Below are 18898 nucleotides of genomic sequence, written 5' to 3' on the forward strand. Positions count from 1 at the left end.
ATCACATCGGTTACACATCCACATTTTTACATAATGCCCTATTAGTAATTGTTGTATTCTGCTACCTTTCCTATCCTCCCTCACCTCCCCTCCCATCTTCTCTCTCTACCTCATCTACTGAATTTCATTTCTCTCCTTTTTTATTTTCCCATTCCCCTCACAACCTCTTTTATGTAATTTTGTATAACAATGAGGGTCTCCCTTCATTTCCATGTAATTTCCCTTTTCTCTCCCTTTCCCTTCCACCTCATGTCTCTGTTTAATGTTAATCTTTTCTTCCTGCTCTTCCTCCCTGCTCTGTTCTTAGTTGCTCTCATTATTGCTGAGAGCCATTTCCAAGTAGGAATGACGCATCGAAATTTTCTTGTCAGCCTACCCCATGTTGCTTAGAGGAAGGACTCGTGGAAATGGACTTGCCTTGGACATTCGAAGTGACATTGCATGTATGCTTGAGTAAGGTGACCTTGCTCAAGGACCAGGGTGGATCCGGGTTTAGGGCAGATCAGGTTTTAGGGAGTATCCTGCTCCTTGGATTCAGGGCGGCAGAACTTGGATTTCCCCAGAACATGTTTGTAGAGGGCTGATGTGAGTTCGGGAATAAAGAATTGCTGTTTGAATCTACAAGGCTGTGAGTGGCTCGTGATTTTGTGCCCAGCCAGACTGTGGCACATTATATCAAAGAAGACATTTGGTATTTGTTTTTTAGGGATTGGCTAGCTTCACTAAGCATAATCTGCTCGAGTGCCATCCATTTCCCTGCAAATTCCATGATTTTGTCATTTTTTTAATGCAGAGTAATACTCCATGGTGTATAAATGCCACATTTTTTTATCCATTCATCTATTGAAGGGCATCTGGGTTGGTTCCACAGTCTAGCTATTGTGAATTGTGCTGCTATGAACATCAATGTGGCAGTATCCCTGTAGTATGCTCTTTTAAGGTCTTCAGGGAATAGTCCAAGAAGGGCAATAGCTGGGTCAAATGGTGGTTCCATTCCTAGCTTTCCCAGGAATCTCCATACTGCTTTCCAAATTGGCCACACCAGCTTGCAGTCCCACCAGCAATGTACAAGAGTACCCTTTTCCCCACATCCTCACCAGCACTTGTTGTTTGACTTCATAATGGCTGCCAATCTTACTGGAGTGAGATGATATCTTAGGGTGGTTTTGATTTGCATTTTTCTGACTGCTAGAGATGGTGAGCATTTTTTCATGTACTTGTTGATTGATTGTATATCCTCCTCTGAGAAGTGTCTGTTCAGGTCCTTGGCCCATTTGTTGATTGGGTTATTTGTTATCTTATTGTCTAATTTTTTGAGTTCTTTGTATACTCTGGATATTAGGGCTCTATCTGAAGTGTGAGGAGTAAAAATTTGTTCCCATGATGTAGGCTCCCTATTTACCTCTCTTATTATTTCTCTTGCTGAGAAAAAACTTTTTAGTTTAAGTAAGTCCCATTTGTTGATTCTTGTTATTAACTCTTGTGCTATGGGTGTCCTATTAAGGAATTTGGAGCCCGACCCCACAATATGTAGATCAGAGCCAACTTTTTCTTCTATCAGGCGCAGAGTCTCTGATTTGATATCTAGCTCCTTGATCCACTTTGAGTTAACTTTTGTGCATGGCGAGAGGAGGGGATTCAGTTTCATTTTTTTGCATATGGATTTCCAGTTTTCCCAACACCATTTGTTGAAGATGCTATCCTTCCTCCATTGCATGCTTTTAGCCCCTTTATCAAATATAAGATAGTTGTAGCTTTGTGGAATAGTTTCTGTGTCCTCTATTCTGTACCATTGGTCCACCTGCCTGTTTTGGTACCAATACCATGCTATTTTTGTTACTATAGCTCTGTAATATAGTTTGAAATCTGGTATCACTATACCGCCTGATTCACACTTCCTGCTTAGAATTGCTTTTGCTATTCTGGGTCTTTTATTTTTCCATATGAATTTCATGATTGCTTTATCTATTTCTACAAGAAATGTCGTTGGGATTTTGATTGGCATCACATTAAACCTGTAGAGAACTTTTGGTAATATCACCATTTTGATGACGTTAGTTCTGCCTATCCATGAACAGGGTACATTTTTCCATCTTCTAAGATCTTCTTCTATCTCTCTCTTTAGGGTTCTGTAGTTTTCATTGTATAAATCTTTCACCTCTTTTGTTAGGTTGATTCCCAAGTATCTTATTTTCTTTGAAGATATTGTGAATGGAGTGTTTTTCCTCATTTCTGTTTCAGAAGTTTTGTCGCTGATATACAGAAATGCCTTTGATTTATGCGTGTTGATTTTATATCCTGCCACTTTATTGAATTCATTTATTAGTTCTAGTAGTTTTTTTGTAGACCCTTTTGGGTCTGTTAGATATATTATCATATCATCCGCAAATAGTGATAATTTAAGTTCTTCTTTTCCTATTTTTATGCCTTTAATTTCTTTCGTCTGTCTAATTTCTCTGGCCAGTGTTTCGAGAACTATGTTGAACAGAAGTGGTGAGGGCATCCCTGTCTTGTTCCAGATTTTAGAGGGAATGCCTTCAATTTTTCTCCATTCAGAATGATGCTAGCCTGAGGCTTAGCATAGATAGCTTTTACAATGTCGAGGAAAGTTCCTGTTATCCCTAGTTTTTCTAATGTTTTGAACATAAAAGGATGCTGTACTTTGTCGAATGCTTTTTCTGTGTCTATTGAGATGATCATATGGTTCTTATCTTTAAGTCTATTGATGTGGTGAATAACATTTATTGATTTCTGTATATTGAACCATCCTTTCATCCCAGGGATGAATCCTACTTGATCATGGTGCACAATTTTTTTGATGTGCCTTTGTATCCAACTCGCCAGAATTTTATTGAGAATTTTTGCATCTAGGTTCATCAGAGATATTGGTTGTAGTTTTCTTTCTTTGAGGTGTCTTTGTCTGGTTTCGGAATCAGGGTGATGTTGGCCTCATAGAATGAATTTGGAAGAGCTCCCTCTTTTTCTATTTCCTGATATAACTTGAAAAGTATTTGTATTAATTCTTCTTTAAAGGTTTTGTAAAACTCCGCTGTATATCCATCCGGTCCTGGGCTTTTCTTGGTTGGTAGTCTTTTGATTGCTTCTTCTATTTCATCCATTGATATTGGTCTGTTTAAATTGTGTGTATCCTCCTGACTCAGTCTGGGCAAACCATATGACTTAAGAAATTTATCGATGTCTTCACTATCTTCTATTTTATTGGAATATAGGTTTTCAAAATAATTTCTAATTGTCTTCTGTATTTCTGTAGCATCTGTTGTGATATTGCCTTTTTCATCCCGTTTGTTAGTAATTTGAGTTCTCTCTCTTCTTCTCTTCATTAGCATGGCTAAGGGTCTGTCGATCTTATTTATTTTTTCGAAGAACCAACTTTTAGTTTTGTTAATTTTTACAATAGTTTTTTTTTGTTTCAATTTCGTTGATTTCCACTCTGATTTTAATTATTTCTTTCCTTCTGCTACATTTGTTGTTGTTTTGCTCTTCCTTTTCTAGGGCTTTGGGATGAAGTGTGAGCTCATTTATTTGTTGGTTTTTCCTTTTTTTGAGGAATGACCTCCAGGTGATGAATTTCCCTCTTAAAACTGCTTTTATTGTGTCCCATAGATTCCGATATGTTGTGTCTGTATTTTCATTTATCTCTAAGAATTTTTTGATTTCCTTCTTTATGTCTTCTGTAACCCATTGATCATTCAGTAACATGTTGTTCATTTTCCATGTGATGTAGGATTTTTCCTTCCTTCTTTTATCATTGATTTCCAGTTTCATTCTATTATTATCAGATAAAATGCATGGTATTATCTCCACCCCTTTATATTTACTGAGTGTTGCCCTATGGCATAATATATGGTCTATTTTTGAGAAGGATGCATGTGCTGCTGAGAAAAAAGTATATCCACTTGATGATGGTTGATATATATGTCAGTTAAGTCTAGGTTATTGATTGTGATATTGAGTTCTATAGTTTCTTTATTCAACTTTTGTTTGGAGGATCTGTCCAATGGTGAGAGAGGTGTGTTGAAGTCACCCATAATTATTGTGTTGTGGTCTATTTGATTCTTGAACTTGAGGAGAATTTGTTTTATGAATGTCGCAGCACCATTATTTGGTACATAAATATTGATAATTGTTATGTCTTGTTGGTGAATGGTTCCTTTTAACAGTATATAATGTCCTTCCTTATCCCTTTTGATTAACTTAGTCTTGAAGTCGATTTTATTCCATATGAGGATGGCCACCCCTGCTTGCTTATGAGGACCGTGTGCGTGGTATATTTTTTCCCAACCTTTCATCTTCAGCCTGTGTATGTCTTTCCCAATCAGATGTGTCTCCTGGAGGCAACATATTGTTGGATTTGATTTTTTAATCCATGTTACCAGCCTATGTCGCTTTATTGGAGAGTTTAAACCATTAACGTTTAGAGTTACTATTGATATATGGTTTGTACTGCCAGCCATGTTTGATTATTTGTCTTTTTTTTTTAATTTAGTTTGTTTCTCCATGATTAGCTTTTCCCCCCGCCCTCTGTCATTACTGAGGTACTTCCCACTGATGGTTTTGGTTGTTGTTTTTCATTTCTTCCTCGTGTAGTGTTTTGCTCAAGACGCTTTGCAATGCTGGTTTTCTGGCTGCAAATTCTTTTAACTTTTGTTTATCATGAAAAATTTTTATTTTGTTGTCATACCTGAAGCTTAATTTTGCTAGATACAAAATTCTTGGTTGGCATTCATTGTCTTTCAGTGTTGGAAATACGTTGTTCCGGGATCTTCTGGCTTTCAGTGTCTGTGATGAAAAATCCATTGTTAACCTTATTGGTTTATCCCTGAATGTAATCTGCCTCCTTTCTCTTGTAGCTTTTAATATTTTCTCTTTGTTCTATATATTGCCTATCTTCATAACAATGTGTCTTGGCGTTGGTCTACTGTGATTTTGTGTGCTTGGTGTCCTATATGCATCTACAATTTGTATATCTGTTTCCTTTTTTATTTCTGGAAAGTTTTCTGTAATTATTTCATTCAGCAGGTTACTCATTCCCTTGGTTTGAATCTCTATACCTTCCTCTATCCCGATGACTCGTAAGTTTGTTTTTTTTTATGTTATCCTATATCTCTTGGATGTTTTTCTCATGATTTTTTACCAGCCTTTCTGAGTTGGCTAGACTCTTTTCAAGATGATATATTTTGTCTTCATTATCTGACGTTCTGGCTTCTACTTGCTCCACTCTGTTAGTGATACTCTCAATTGAGTTTTTAATTTGGTTTATTGTTTCCTTCATTTCTAGAATTATTGTTTGATTTTTTTTATAATCTCTATCTCTTGATAAAGATGCTTAACTTCTTTTTTATCTGTTTATGTAATTCATTTTCAATGTGTTCTTTCACTGTTTGGATTTGCTGTCTTGTATCCTGTTTAAGGTTCCATTCCATCTGTCTAAGGTATTCCTTGAGTTCTTTATATGACCATTTTTCTGATGACTCTAGGTCCTCCTGAATATTTAGGCTGTCCTTCATTGTTTGTACTCCTTTTTTTCCTTGCTTTTTTATGCTGCTCATGTTACTTCTTGTTCTGTTTGACTGCTGAGTTACTGTTTACTCTTATAAATTTATTTGATGCTTGCGAGGAAAGATATTAGAAGGGAAGGGAAGAAGTCACTAAAGAGAATATGAGTAGGCTGGTAGAATTCAAGGAAGGGGGAATAAGAAAATTGAAAAGACAAAAGAGAAAAAAATAGAAAAGAAAGAAAGAAAGAAAAAATTTTTAAAAAAAAATAATAATGATAATAAAAAAAGAAAATGAAAATTTTAAAAAATAATAATAATAAAATAAAAAATTTTAAAAAATTTAAAGCATTTTAAAAAAGTTAAAGAACAACAACAAAAAAATGAAAATGAAAGAAAAAACCCAAATTAATAATAATAATAATAATAAATGCAGTCATAGAGTTTGATTAACTTCTCTTCCAGTAGGTGGAGCTGTGCCCACTGTGCCATGCTTCTCCTCTCAATAGGTGGGAACCTATCACTGTGCAGCAGCTCTTCCTCCCAGACTGGGAGGGTCTCCAATCCTGAGTGTCTAGGGCCTTCTCTTGTGTTTCCTCAAGCCAGGCCCGGCTCACCTGTGACGCTCACCACAATACTGGCTACACGCCAGGTCTGCTGCTCCTGGGAGCCCTGTTTTCATGAACACCTGGGCACACTCTCCCTGTTTGCCTCCCTCAGACCCTAAGTTTGTAGAGCTTGGGGCTGAGAACCCCCAGTGAATTTGCTTGCCCTCCAGTAGCCACGCCCCCGGTAGCTGGTGCAAGAGACCTCAGTTGTCAGCACTGGTGGGAGCTGTAGCCGGGAGTTCTGTGCCGCGAGTCCCGGGCCACTCCTGATTCACTTGATCTGGCTATCGAGCTCACAGGAGAGCTGGGAGGGGCCCTTAAGGTTTCCCCGCTGTGTGGAGAGGGATGGGTAGGGGATTACACAGCTGTCGCCGCTGGTTTCAATGATGTTATCTCCTCCACCCGTGACGTCAGTTCTCTGCCATGGTGGTATCCCATGCAAATGGTGACCGTTCGTTCCCTTTGCCGGGTGACCAATGCAATGGGTGGGTCCTGACTGTCTCTCCCAAGCCTCGTTTCAATCCTGTGGCCATTGCCTATGAAGGCTCGGTTGGCTTTTACCTCTGTAAGTTCAGAAGGGCCCACCAGTTATTTCAGCGGGATCGTTAGTGCTGAGTCACCAGAAGCAGGCGAACCAGAGCTTGAATGCAGCCGATCCGGGCTTGGTGTGTGTTCTGAGAGGCCCAAACTGTTCACCCAAGATCCACGTCAGCTCAGCATTGCCTAGTGATCCTGAGAAAACAGCATTTAGACAGTTTACGACTTCCTATGCCCACACAGCTGAAGAAGTCAGAGACTTAATTTCTCCGCGCCCACCGCCATGTGGGATTCCAGAATAGACTATTTAAATATTAATAATGGTTATCTCAGTGTAGTAGAATTATAAGAGAATTTTCTTCTTTGTGCTTTCCATTTTTCCAAATTATCTAAAATACACAAGTTGTACTTCAATAATTTGGAACAAATTTAATTTATGTGTAGATATCTTTTTTCTTTTTTTTGTACCAGGGATTGAACCTAGGGGTGCTTAACCTCTAAGACACATCCTCAGCCATTTTTTAATATTTTATTTTGAAACAAAGTCCTGCTAAGTTGCTTAGGGCCTCGCTAAGCTGCTGAGCCTGGCTTTGAACTCGAAATCCTCCTGCCTCAGCTTTCCCAGCCCCTAGAAATACAGGTGTGTACCTCTGCACCTGACACAAAATGTATTTTTAAGAAGAAGAACCAAGAAGTGATTTAGCTCTTCCTATTTCTAGCTCTCATTTACAAAGAAGTTTCACCAAATTCCCCAAGGGTTAAAATGGAAAGCTACTTTAGTGATGTCAGATGTGCTAACTCAAAACATTACTCAAAGAACTTGTACATGGAGGCAAAGTAAAAAGTTACTTCCCACTCTGTCTGGGGCACACTCACCATAAGTTACAAGGAGACTTCAAAGACCTTTCCTTTTTGCTGTTTAAGGGTTTTAAATTCTGCTATCTCTGGGGCCTCACAAGCAATCTTTCCAAGTATACCAGGAAGCAATGTTTTGAGTACCATCTCAGTTTGGGAGAGATGCAAGAAAAATAGGTACTACTATCTGAAGACAAAACAGCAGCATAACTGTTAAGAACACAGACTCTGAAGCCAAATAGATTCAAACAGACCTTAGAATTTTAACTCTGAAATATGGTAATTGTGTGATCTTGGACACATTACTTAATCTCTGTGTTTCAATTTCCTTTTTTAATATTTTTTTTGTAGTTTTAGATAAAGCATGCCTTTATTTTGTTTGTTTATATTTATGTGGTGCTAAGGATAAAACCCAGTGCCTCACACATGCTAGGCAAGTGCTTCACCACTGAGCTACAGCCTCAGCTCTCAATTCCTTTTTTTAACATAAAAATATAAACATTTATTAATCATATGATCATATTATTACAGAAAGCCCCTAACCCTCAGCACTGTTTTAAATCATTTTCCTTTTTTTCTCTTATTTATATATGACAGTTAAATGCATTGCAATTCTTATTACACATATAGAGCACAATGTTTCATATCTCTGGTTGTATACAAAGTATATTCACACCAATTCATGTCTTCATACATGTACTTTGATTAATAATGATCATCACGTTCCATCATCATTTCTAACCCCATACTCCCTCCTTCCCCTTCCAACTCCTCTGCTGTATCTAGAGTTCATCTATTCCTCCCAAGCTCCCTCTCCCTATCCCACAATGAATCAGCCTCCTTATATCAAAGAAAACATTTGGTATTTGGTTATTTGGGATTGGCTAACTTCACTTAGCATTATCTTCTCTAATTCCATCCATTTACCTGCAAATGCCATCATTTTATTCTCTTTTATTTCTGAGTAATATTCCATTGTGTATATATGCCACATTTTTTTTTATCCATTTATCTATTGAAGGGCATCTAGGTTGGTCCCACAGTTTAGCTATTGTGAATTGTTTTGCTATAAACATTTATGTGGCTCTAATCTCTAGGGTATATAAAGAACTTAAAAGTTAAACACCCAAAAAGCAAATAACCCAATCAATAAATGGGCAAAAGACCTGAACAGACACTTCTCAGATGATGATATGCAATCAATCAACAAATATATTTAAAAAATCATTATTAGCAATTAGAGAAAAGCAAATCAAGACCATTCTAAGATTTCATCTCACTCCAGTCAGAATGGCAGCTATTATGAAGACAAACAACAATAAATGTTGGCAAGGATGGGGAAAAAGGTATACTCATACACTGCTGGTGGGACTGCAAACTTATGCAGCCAATATGGAAAGCAATATGGAGATTGCTTGGAAAATTGGGAATGGAACCACATTTGACCCAGCTATCCCTCTCCTTGGTATAAACCCAAAGAACTTAAAACAGCATACTACAGGGACTTAACCCTCAATTTCTTCATCTGTCAATTGGAACAAAATAATATCTACATATATTGTTTCTATGATGACTATAACTGGTAATGCATGTTAAATACTTAGTACACTGTCTTACATAGTAATAATACATGAAAGCTATTATATTACTATAATAAATAAAAACAAAAGAGTATCTTGGGAGATCAAGAAAAGTCACAATAATCCTGATTGAGAAGATGGTAGAAAGCTTCATGGAGAGAGAACATTTATTCCAAAATGAGGGAAACGGCATTTCAGGTAATGGAAACCTCAGAGTACAGAGATGGGGATATTATAGAACATCTGTGTTGTATAGCTTCATAGAGCATCACATATATGAATTCTGTGTGAGACAACAATATCAGGTAAATAAATTTAATTTTTCTGAGTATGGTAGCATACAATTATAATCCTGGCAGTTCAGGAGACTGAGGTAGGATTGCAAATTCAAGGTCAGCCTCAGCATCTTAGTGAAACCTTACTTAAAAAAAAAAAAAAGGATCTGGGGATGTAACTCAGTGGTAGAGTACCCCTAGGTTCAATCCTCAGAACCAAAATTTTAAAAGAAAGAAAAAGGATAAATTGATCATTGGATTAAAAAATCTGAACTTTTGCTATTAAGAGATACCATTAAGAAAAGATATCCACAGACTAGGACAAAACATTTTGTATATATTAGCCAAAGGATTTATATCGAGGATATATAAATAACTCCTATTAGCTGAAGGACTTGTATCTAGAATATATAAAGAACTCCTACAACTCAATAAAACAAAGGTAAAACATCCAATTTTTAAAAAGGGACTGAACTGGGTAGGGTAGCACACGCCAGCAATCCCAGAGGCGCCAGAGGCTGAGGCAGGGGGATTGTGAGTTAAAAGCCAGCCTCAGCAACTTAGTGAGACCCTGTCTTTAAATAAAAATTTAAAAAGGGCTGGGGTATGTGGCTCAGTGGTTAAGTGCCCCTGGATTCAATCCCTGGTACCAAAAAGCAAAAATGGACTGAACACTGGGCAGACACTTCACCAAAGAAGATATATGTGATGTATATATGGAATGTTGAACATGTTAAGTGTTCAACATCATTTTATCAGAGAAATTCATTTTAAAACCATAGATACTGTTATGCCAGATTCGTGGGACCCCAGTAGACCTCCAGGAGATGAATATGATGCAAGCACACAAGAGTCTTTATTGCAAGTTCAAGCCTGGACTCACAACCGTTCCCGATGCAGCAGTCCCAGGGAGTGAGTCCCAGTCCTTTGTTCAGTGAGATTGTATAGGTTTTGGGGGGATATTCTATGCGTCACAACATCAAACAGCAAATCATTCCATACCGCCGCAGGAAAGTCACAACAACTCTTAACATTGATTAGCACATTCAATGGTGGGAACAAGTTGGGTAGGGGTGATTGGTTAGTACAAGAGGGAGATTCCTTTGAACTGATTGGTTTAGGTCATGAGGGTTGTACATGCTAAACTACATGGTTTCCCAACATGTTATCAACCACCATAAACTACTTGGGGTCATCTGGCATCCCAGGTATTTTCCCTGTCTCATGCTGATTGGAGGTTGCTAGGGGTCCTCACCTAGCCTAACTGAGTCAGGGACACCTGGCGCCTCAGACCTCTCCTGTTATTTACAGACAAACAAGTCAGCAGGGTGGGTATGTGCTTAGTACTCTGTGGGTTTTTCCAAGGACAAGGGTCACGCCCCCTTCCTTGGACAGGCTTTGCTCTGAGGTAGAGGCTGGTTCTCAAAAATGGAGTCACATTAGTTTTTCAATACTACTATGTAACCTCCAGTATGGCTAAAATTATAAGAACTGACAATATCATGGATTGAGGAGGGTGTAGATCAACTGGAACTTTTAAACATTACTGGTGGCAATGAAAAATGGCACAACCATCTCGAAAATGGTTTTGACAATTTACTAGCTATATGATGCAGAATTCTGCTCCTGGGTATTTGCCTAAAGAAATGAAAGCACACTTCTACACAAATACTTATCCATGAATCACCATAGCATCTTTAGTCATAATAGCTCAAAACTATAAACAACCCTATTAGTGCGAGGCTGTGAGGCTCATTGGAGTGCTTGCAGTGGCTTGGCCATACTGAGGGAAGATGGTGGGCCCGAACAGCACCATCACTGCCTGTGTGTGGGGGGCGCTCTTCATTGGCTACTGCATCTACTTCTACCTCAAAAGGCCCAGCGACCCCAACTTCAAGAACAGGCTTTGGGAACGAAGAAATAAACAGAAGCTTGCCAAGGAGAGAGCTGGGCTTTCCAAATTATCGGACCTTAAAGATGCTGAAGCTGTTCAGAAGTTTTTCCTTGGAGAAATACAACTGAATGAAGAGCTGCTAGCTCAGGTGAATATGAGAAAGGTGTGGCCCATCTGACAAACGCAATCGCTGTTTGTGGACAGCCACAGCAGTTGCTGCAAGTGTTACAGCAAACTCTTCCACCACCAGTGTTCCAGATGCTTCTGACTAAGCTTCCAACAATTAGAGAATTGTGAGTGCTCAGGGCTTAGCTGAAGATGATGTGGAATGAGAAACAAACATCAACATAATAAAATCTCAGATAAAAAAAATGTTAAAAATTGTTAACTTGGAAGATGAGCAGCTCTGGGGGAATAAGGGCAAATGTTTTTGTTATAGACTGTCCTACACTGAAGTCTACCAAAGTTTTTGTTTGCTTTATGTAGATCCATTCATTTGTTTTATTTATTTTTCCCAGTGAAAAGTGTATTTTGAGAGAGCTTTTCATTTTGTAAATACACTATAAGTTACCGAAATATAACAGATTTTATGTATTCCTAAGACGTGCAGTTAAAGTGTATGCATGGCATAGGTTTCTTGGGCTAAAAAATAGCCAGTTCTCAGTTTTAAAAGTTAGGCAAAAAAGTATGAAGAGTGCACAGTTTTAAAGCTAATACATTTTACTATAAATCAGAAAATTGGATAGAAACTTTATTGTTTGTGAAAATGGAGCATTAAATCTTTGAGAGATCATTTCATCTCTGAAATGTGAAGTGTGCCACTGTGCTGTGTTAACTTTACCTCCTCCCTGTGTATCAGTTCTAAAATCTTTTATTTAAATCAGTGGGCTTCTGTGTTCTGGGTATTATATCCTTATTTTAAGTATATGGGGTTGCAGATGGCACCAGGAGTTAGATCTGTGTGCACCTGGTATCGCCACATGAGCTTCGCCAGTTGGTGTCTGCTCACTTTCCTCATTCATAGAAGGAGAGACTGGCCTGCTGATCCTCAAGTGTCCCTTTCAGTTTGCAATTCACCTGAGTGTATTGTGCAGCCAGGCCTTGCTTTTTTTTTTTTTAATATTCTGAATTTTGCATGCTTGCTTGAATTAGTATTTCTAAATTGATCTTTTCTAAGTGGTATGACTGTCTTCATTTTCACTGAGACTAAATAGTTTTGTCACTACTGTGTAAATTAATCTGAAACTTAACCTTTTAAGTAACTGAGATGATCTGCTTGTAAGATTATTCCTTTTTTGCTTTTATCTTCAGTGTACCTCTTTAATTCTTCAGCTTGATTGTCTTCTGCTGTGAATGAAGTGTGATCTTGTGACTAAAAATATGGAAAGACTGGGGCTGGTGGGACCTTTTATTTTCAAATAGTGGCATATTATCTGAGTTACAGACTCCATTTCAGAACTGAGAATAAATAAAGATCCTTGGTACTTAATGGCAAGAAACAACAACAACAACAACAACAACAACAAAACCCTATTGTCCATTAACAGGTAGATTAGTAAATGCATCACAGTGCATCCATACAATGAAATATCATTCAGCAATATAAAGGAACAAACTAAGTATCTGTGCAGCAATATACATACAACTTAAAAAGTATATACTGTGTTATTCTATTTATATAAAATTCCAGAAAATGCAAACTAATCTCTAGTGTTCATGGGTCTGGGGTGAAGCAGGGAAGATAACTATAAAGGGGAATGAAGAAAATTTTGGATAATGGAAATGTTTTGTATTTCAATTGGCCGTTACTCTGCTGTCAAAACTCATTTGCCTCAAAACTATCAACTGTTCATGTTAAATGAATGCAGTTTATTGCATATAAATCATACCTCAATGAAGTATGAGAACTGTTACGTGTACCAGGTGCAATGCTAAGGACTTAGTAAACACATGAATAATAAAATATGGTTCCTGTGTACCAGGTGCAATGCTAAGGATTTGGTAAACACATGAATAATAAAATATGGTTCCTGTCCTATAGGTGTCATAATTGAAATGATATATGCCTGTGATGGGATGCAGGAAATCCTACTCTAAAATATGACACCTTGGCATACTGACTATTTTAAAGTGAAGGAAATTGAAAAAAAAAATACACAGAAGCTTCTTCCCACATTTCTCCTTTGAAGCAGACCATTAAAAAAAAAAATTCTTTGACCTACCTTTCCTGAAAGTAGGGTATAAGATCCTTATTCTGGAGTGGTCCTGCCCTATACCTGGAGGCCAAAAAGAATCTGAACAAACAGTACTTGCTCAGCTCCCCTCAGTTTATCACCATTACAGTATTCCCTTTTGTTCTCCAATCACACTTCTACAGTGCAGTTTTCTCTGGCCTTTGGGTCTTTATCCATTTTAGATGACTCCCATGTCACATAAAATTTGTATGAAATTAGTGTCTATTCTTTTCTTTTATTTAACTGGTTTTTTGCCAGATTTTCCAAATTTGTCAGGCATGAACTCTGCAATAGGTGAGGAAAAGCAATGACGTTTCTCTCTTATGCATAGTTTCTGTAAAGATAGAATTTGTTTTCTTTATGCTGTTCCCTCCTTATTCCCCTAGCCAACAAATATTTATTGAACTCCTATTATATGCCAGGTATTTGGCTGAATGTTAGGAGTACAAGGCAGACAAACAACACAATGTATCTGACCTCATAAAGCATATAGTTTAATGGGGGAGACAGCAACACCAACTATAAACTAGGATGATGACTTCTGTGAATATCAATGAAATGCATTTGCATGGTTGGGGGAGGCTTCCTGGAGCAAGAGACAATCACACTCTTATCTTAAAGGTGTGAGTTTCAAACCAAAGCTAAATTGCTGTTTCAGAAATGCTCCCTTTCCTTATAGACAATGGTATCCAATGTGTTCATGTTTACTCTTTTGGATTAATGTTTCCCCAACTAATATTTCCTATTTTTCAAAAAGTTTTCAAAATAGGAGGTAATTTATCTATACTTTTGATTTAACACCCCAAATTGCACTTATGTGTTGAACCCTGGTAATTTTATGCCTAAAATCCTTACCAACTTTCTACATTACAATTTTTTATAACATTTGATAACATTCAGAGTTGACATTTTAAATCTTATTTTTGGTAGTGTAATTATAGATTCATTAATACTGCAAAACAGTCTGGTATAAATTAATAATTGCATTGTTAAGTCAGTTAAAAGTTTGTGATTGTCACAATGTTTGAGAGAGCTATTAGCATTTATGGGTTGAGGTCAGAGAGGCTGAGTGACCTGGGATACTCAGAACATTTTCCCTCATCCAAAAACTACTCTACCCCAAATGCTAAAAGCATCTCTTTTGAGAAATACTACTAGAGGGTCTCCAATAGCTTTCTAGCTCTAAAAGTTTGTTAGTGAATTTTATTCATCCTTTTGAATTGGCATTGCTTTAGTATTCTAAATATCAAATTTAACAAATGGTCCATATCAACCAACTAGGCATCTGTGATGGTTAATTTTTATTTCTTTTTTGATATTTATTTTTTAGTTGTAATTGGACAAAATACCTTTATTTTATATAATTTTTTATGTGGTACTGAGGATCAAACCCAGGGCCTCGCATGTGCTAGGTGAGCACTATACTACTGAGCCACAACCACAGCCCCTGTGATGGTTCATTTTTATGAGTCAACTTATAGGGCCACAGTGCTGAGCTATTTGTTCAAATGTTACTCTGGATGTTTCTTTGAGGGTTTTTGGATGAGATTAACATGTAAATGAGTGGGTACTGCGCAAAACACATTGCTCTCCATAATGTGAGTGGACCTCATTCAGTCATCTGCAGGCCTGAATAGAACAAAAGACTGACCTTCCCCTGAGCAAGAGAGCATTCTGCCAGCAGATGGCCTTCAGGCTAAAACTGCAGATTTTGGACTTTATAACCTTCATAATTGCATAAGCCAATTCCTTAAAATGAATCTGTATATGTAAATATACAGGTCTTATTAGTTCTTTTTCTCTGGAGCACCCTGACTAAAATACACATTCTTATTCCTGGGCAGAAGATTTAGGAAAACTGAGGAGAAATGAAGTTAAGGAAAATTGATCTCCAGTATTTACCCCATACAAATAGCCATGGCCTCATTTAGTGAATACCTCAAATGTTGAAATTCAACATTCCAAATATTTGGATTTCAAAGTGTCCCCGAGCATTTTGCTGAGCACGTTTTCCTCTACACTTTGAAATTCATGTGCATTTAGAGGAATATAATCCATATGTTTCTGATTTATTTACACTTGACTCATCAAAATCTGTTCATTGACACTCTGTACCTCATGAATGCTTAAACTAGCTCTATCAAAATTTTGTTTGAAGAACTACAAGTCACCTTTTGCTCCATCAGAGAAATAAAATAAAACCCCATGTTGGAATAAATTCAAAATGTATAATTTTTAATTTAGTTTATTTCCCTCTCTTTTTAAAGTATTCATTTTTATTATCAAATCTTCATTTGAAAAACTCTTATTTTGATCCTATTCAGGGTTCTCTCCCAGGCATATTTTTAAATGTATCTACAAACCAAAAGCAGCAAGTAATTTTTGCATAAAATATATTAACTATATATCTTTTCTTATTTTGGTTATTTGCACTGATGGTGAATTGACATCAAGGTCAGTGAATCTGAATGCAACCTGTTATAGAGAGCAGATGTACTTTTGTTTTTTATTTTTTCTTTAAGTGCCTCATGTTGTTTTGGAGTCTATGTAATTTGATCTATGTAATTACTCTTTCAACACAAAAACTTTCTCTTGTTGACTTATTCCAGCACACACAGCACTATCTGATCCAACAGATTAATTCTCCTGAGACATCACATAATAACAAACCAGAATGAACACAGCAAAAGGGAAGACCAAATCTTCACAAATATATTAGAAATACAGTTTTATACTTCTAAGGGAATAGCCTTACAGTTATAAATTAAATATCAGATCTCAGAACTGTTTGGGCCCTGACTTTAACTGATGGATAATAGTGAATTTCTTATGGTTCATTAACAAAATTTCAGATGATATAAAGATTACAAATGTTTATAAACAGCAACAACAAAACTCCTGTTTATCTAGCTTTTTTTTTTTAAAGAGAGAGAGGTAGAGAGAGAGAAAATTTTTAATATTTATTATTTAGTTATCAGCTGGTACAACATCTTTGTTTGTATGTGGTGCTGAGGATCAAACCCGGGCCACACACATGCCAGGCAAGCGCGCTAAGCGTGCTACCGCTTGAGCCACATCCCCAGCCCCCTGTTTATCTAGCTTTAATTCCTAAAATTTTATTTCAGAATTGGGGATTTACTTGCATACTCCAGATTCTAAAATAATGACAGTTAATTGATCTGGCAGAAATTGTAGTCTTCAGGGAATTAAATGTGATATATATATATATTATATATGTATGTGTGTATATATATATATACACACATACATATATAATGCACCCAGGAAGACTTTGCCTTCAAACAGCAATGCACTTAATACTTAAAATCAAAATTAGGTAGAGAGGAGAACTGGATTATTTAAAATTAATTAATGTATCTGATTGCTTTTTAAATTAAAATAATCCTTTCTCTTAACTCCAAAGTAATATATGCATATTACCAAAAATATAGAAAATCAGAAAGGAATGGGAGATGGGGAGGAAGGAAGGAAAGAGAAAAACCAATATATAAGTCCATTCACATAGAGAACATGTTGACAATTCTGTGGAAAGCTACATAGTGCAGGGTTGAAGAACTCCGTCCCAGAGTTAGGCTATGTGGACTCAAAACTTGCTACCCCACATATCATCTTTTCGACTCTGAGTTAATTTAACTTCTCTGTCTCAGCTTCCTCATCTGTAAAAACAGATGCAAGGATATCATAAAGATTAAATGAGATAAAATGTGCAACGTGCCTGGCATATAACAAGCCTGCAATGAATGTTACTTCTTAGTGCAACTTTCTGAAACCTTTTTGTCTTAGCACTTTAAATGGGAGCATTGCTAGTTTTGATTTACATTTGAAAAGAGTCCTGAGTATCTCAAAAGATAGCTACTTTTAACTAAAATATATTTTCCTGCATCCTTTCTTTATTGTATAAGGGGAAAATTGCAGATAAAATCCTATCATTCTCAAAATCAAAGATGGCAATTTTAAAGCAGGATCAAATTTTGTTTCAAAAACCAAAATTTATTTTTTAACAAATTTTCCTTTAATAAATGTTTTTAGCTCTTCCACACACATTGTCTTATTTAATGCTTACACAAACCTCTCTGACTTGGTGACTCACTCCTATAATTCTAGCAACTTGGGAAGCTGAAGCAGGAGAATCACAAGTTCCAGGCCAGCCTCAGCAATTTAACAATTTAACTTAGTGAGAGCCTGTCTCAAAATTAAAAAAAATAAAAGGGCTTGGGGGATGTAACTCAGTGGTAAAATGCCCCTGGGTTAAACACCCAGTACCCCTCAAAAAAAATTTTTTTTAAAGATTAAGACATTGGAATTATCTCCATTGTTTGAGCTAATTCTTCACTTAAATTAGTGAACAAATCCTTTGCATTTGTTTTTGAGACTATTTGAATTTGAGAAATTAAATAATACTGTACCTGTTTTTTCAACAAAGTTAATAATTCTATGTACTCCTATTTTTTCTATCTTAGTTAGAGATATCACCATTCAGGAAGTCAGCTAAACTATAAATCTGAGTCATTTTTTGCCCCTCTCCTTTTGGTCTTCACATTCCTTGAATTAGGGAATCCTATAGATTGTATTCTTAAACATCTCTGGAAATAATTTCTTGGTTTCCATCTTCATTGTTATTGCCTTAGTTCAGGTCTGCAGTACTAAAATAGTCTCAGAGCTCATCTGCCAGCCTCCAGTTTTTTTCTGCAGAACTCTAAGCAAAAACTCTTCTTTGGCTACCTTTACGTTATTGATCAATAGTCTTAGGCTTTTCTTGATTAGCACCTCCCAAACTAAAAAGAAACCTACTATGAACCATATGCCAAAGTTATGCAGAATATACTTCTCTAGTGACGAGATATGAATAGTCAGTCTTTAGAACCCTTCCTCTTTATTGTAGAGGTAATTAGAAAGCTAAATTAGCAATCATAAGGTCTATACTTGATAAGAAAAAGCATTACGTAATCATGAGAGATTTCATTCAAGCTATATTTGACCCCAATAAATTTTTCCTTATCTGCAATAGAATGCGTTTTTCTAGTACTGCATGTATACCCATTGGATTGTCTTGATCTCTAGGACTATATTAGGGTAACCCAGACAAAAACTTACCTTCTAAACTAATTCCTACATCTTCATTAAGACTCCTCCTATTTCAACCAAGTTAAAATTAGTTACTCTCCTACCCATCCTGTAATAATACAGTATTCTTGTTAAATGTTTCTAATATGAAATATTACTCAGTAATATTTCAGCATGAAAATTAAATAAGGTTGCTTTTTTCCTGAGAGCTAGCATTTAAAAGAACTAGCACCTGGGTCAACCAAATCTGGGTTTGAATTCTGATTCTCCCACTTACTCACTGAGGTCTTTGTCTAGTCTGTTAATCACTCTAC

The 18898-nt window shown here is 36.6% G+C and overlaps 1 pseudogene; it reads left to right on the top strand.

Moving 5' to 3' along the window:
• Positions 1–11164: 11164 nt before the first annotated feature.
• LOC101978574 (mitochondrial import receptor subunit TOM20 homolog pseudogene) lies at positions 11165–11597 on the top strand (annotated as a pseudogene).
• The last annotated feature ends 7301 nt before the right edge of the window (positions 11598–18898 follow it).

Source organism: Ictidomys tridecemlineatus, chromosome 4, assembly GCF_052094955.1.
Source record: "Ictidomys tridecemlineatus isolate mIctTri1 chromosome 4, mIctTri1.hap1, whole genome shotgun sequence".
NCBI lineage: Eukaryota > Metazoa > Chordata > Mammalia > Rodentia > Sciuridae > Ictidomys > Ictidomys tridecemlineatus.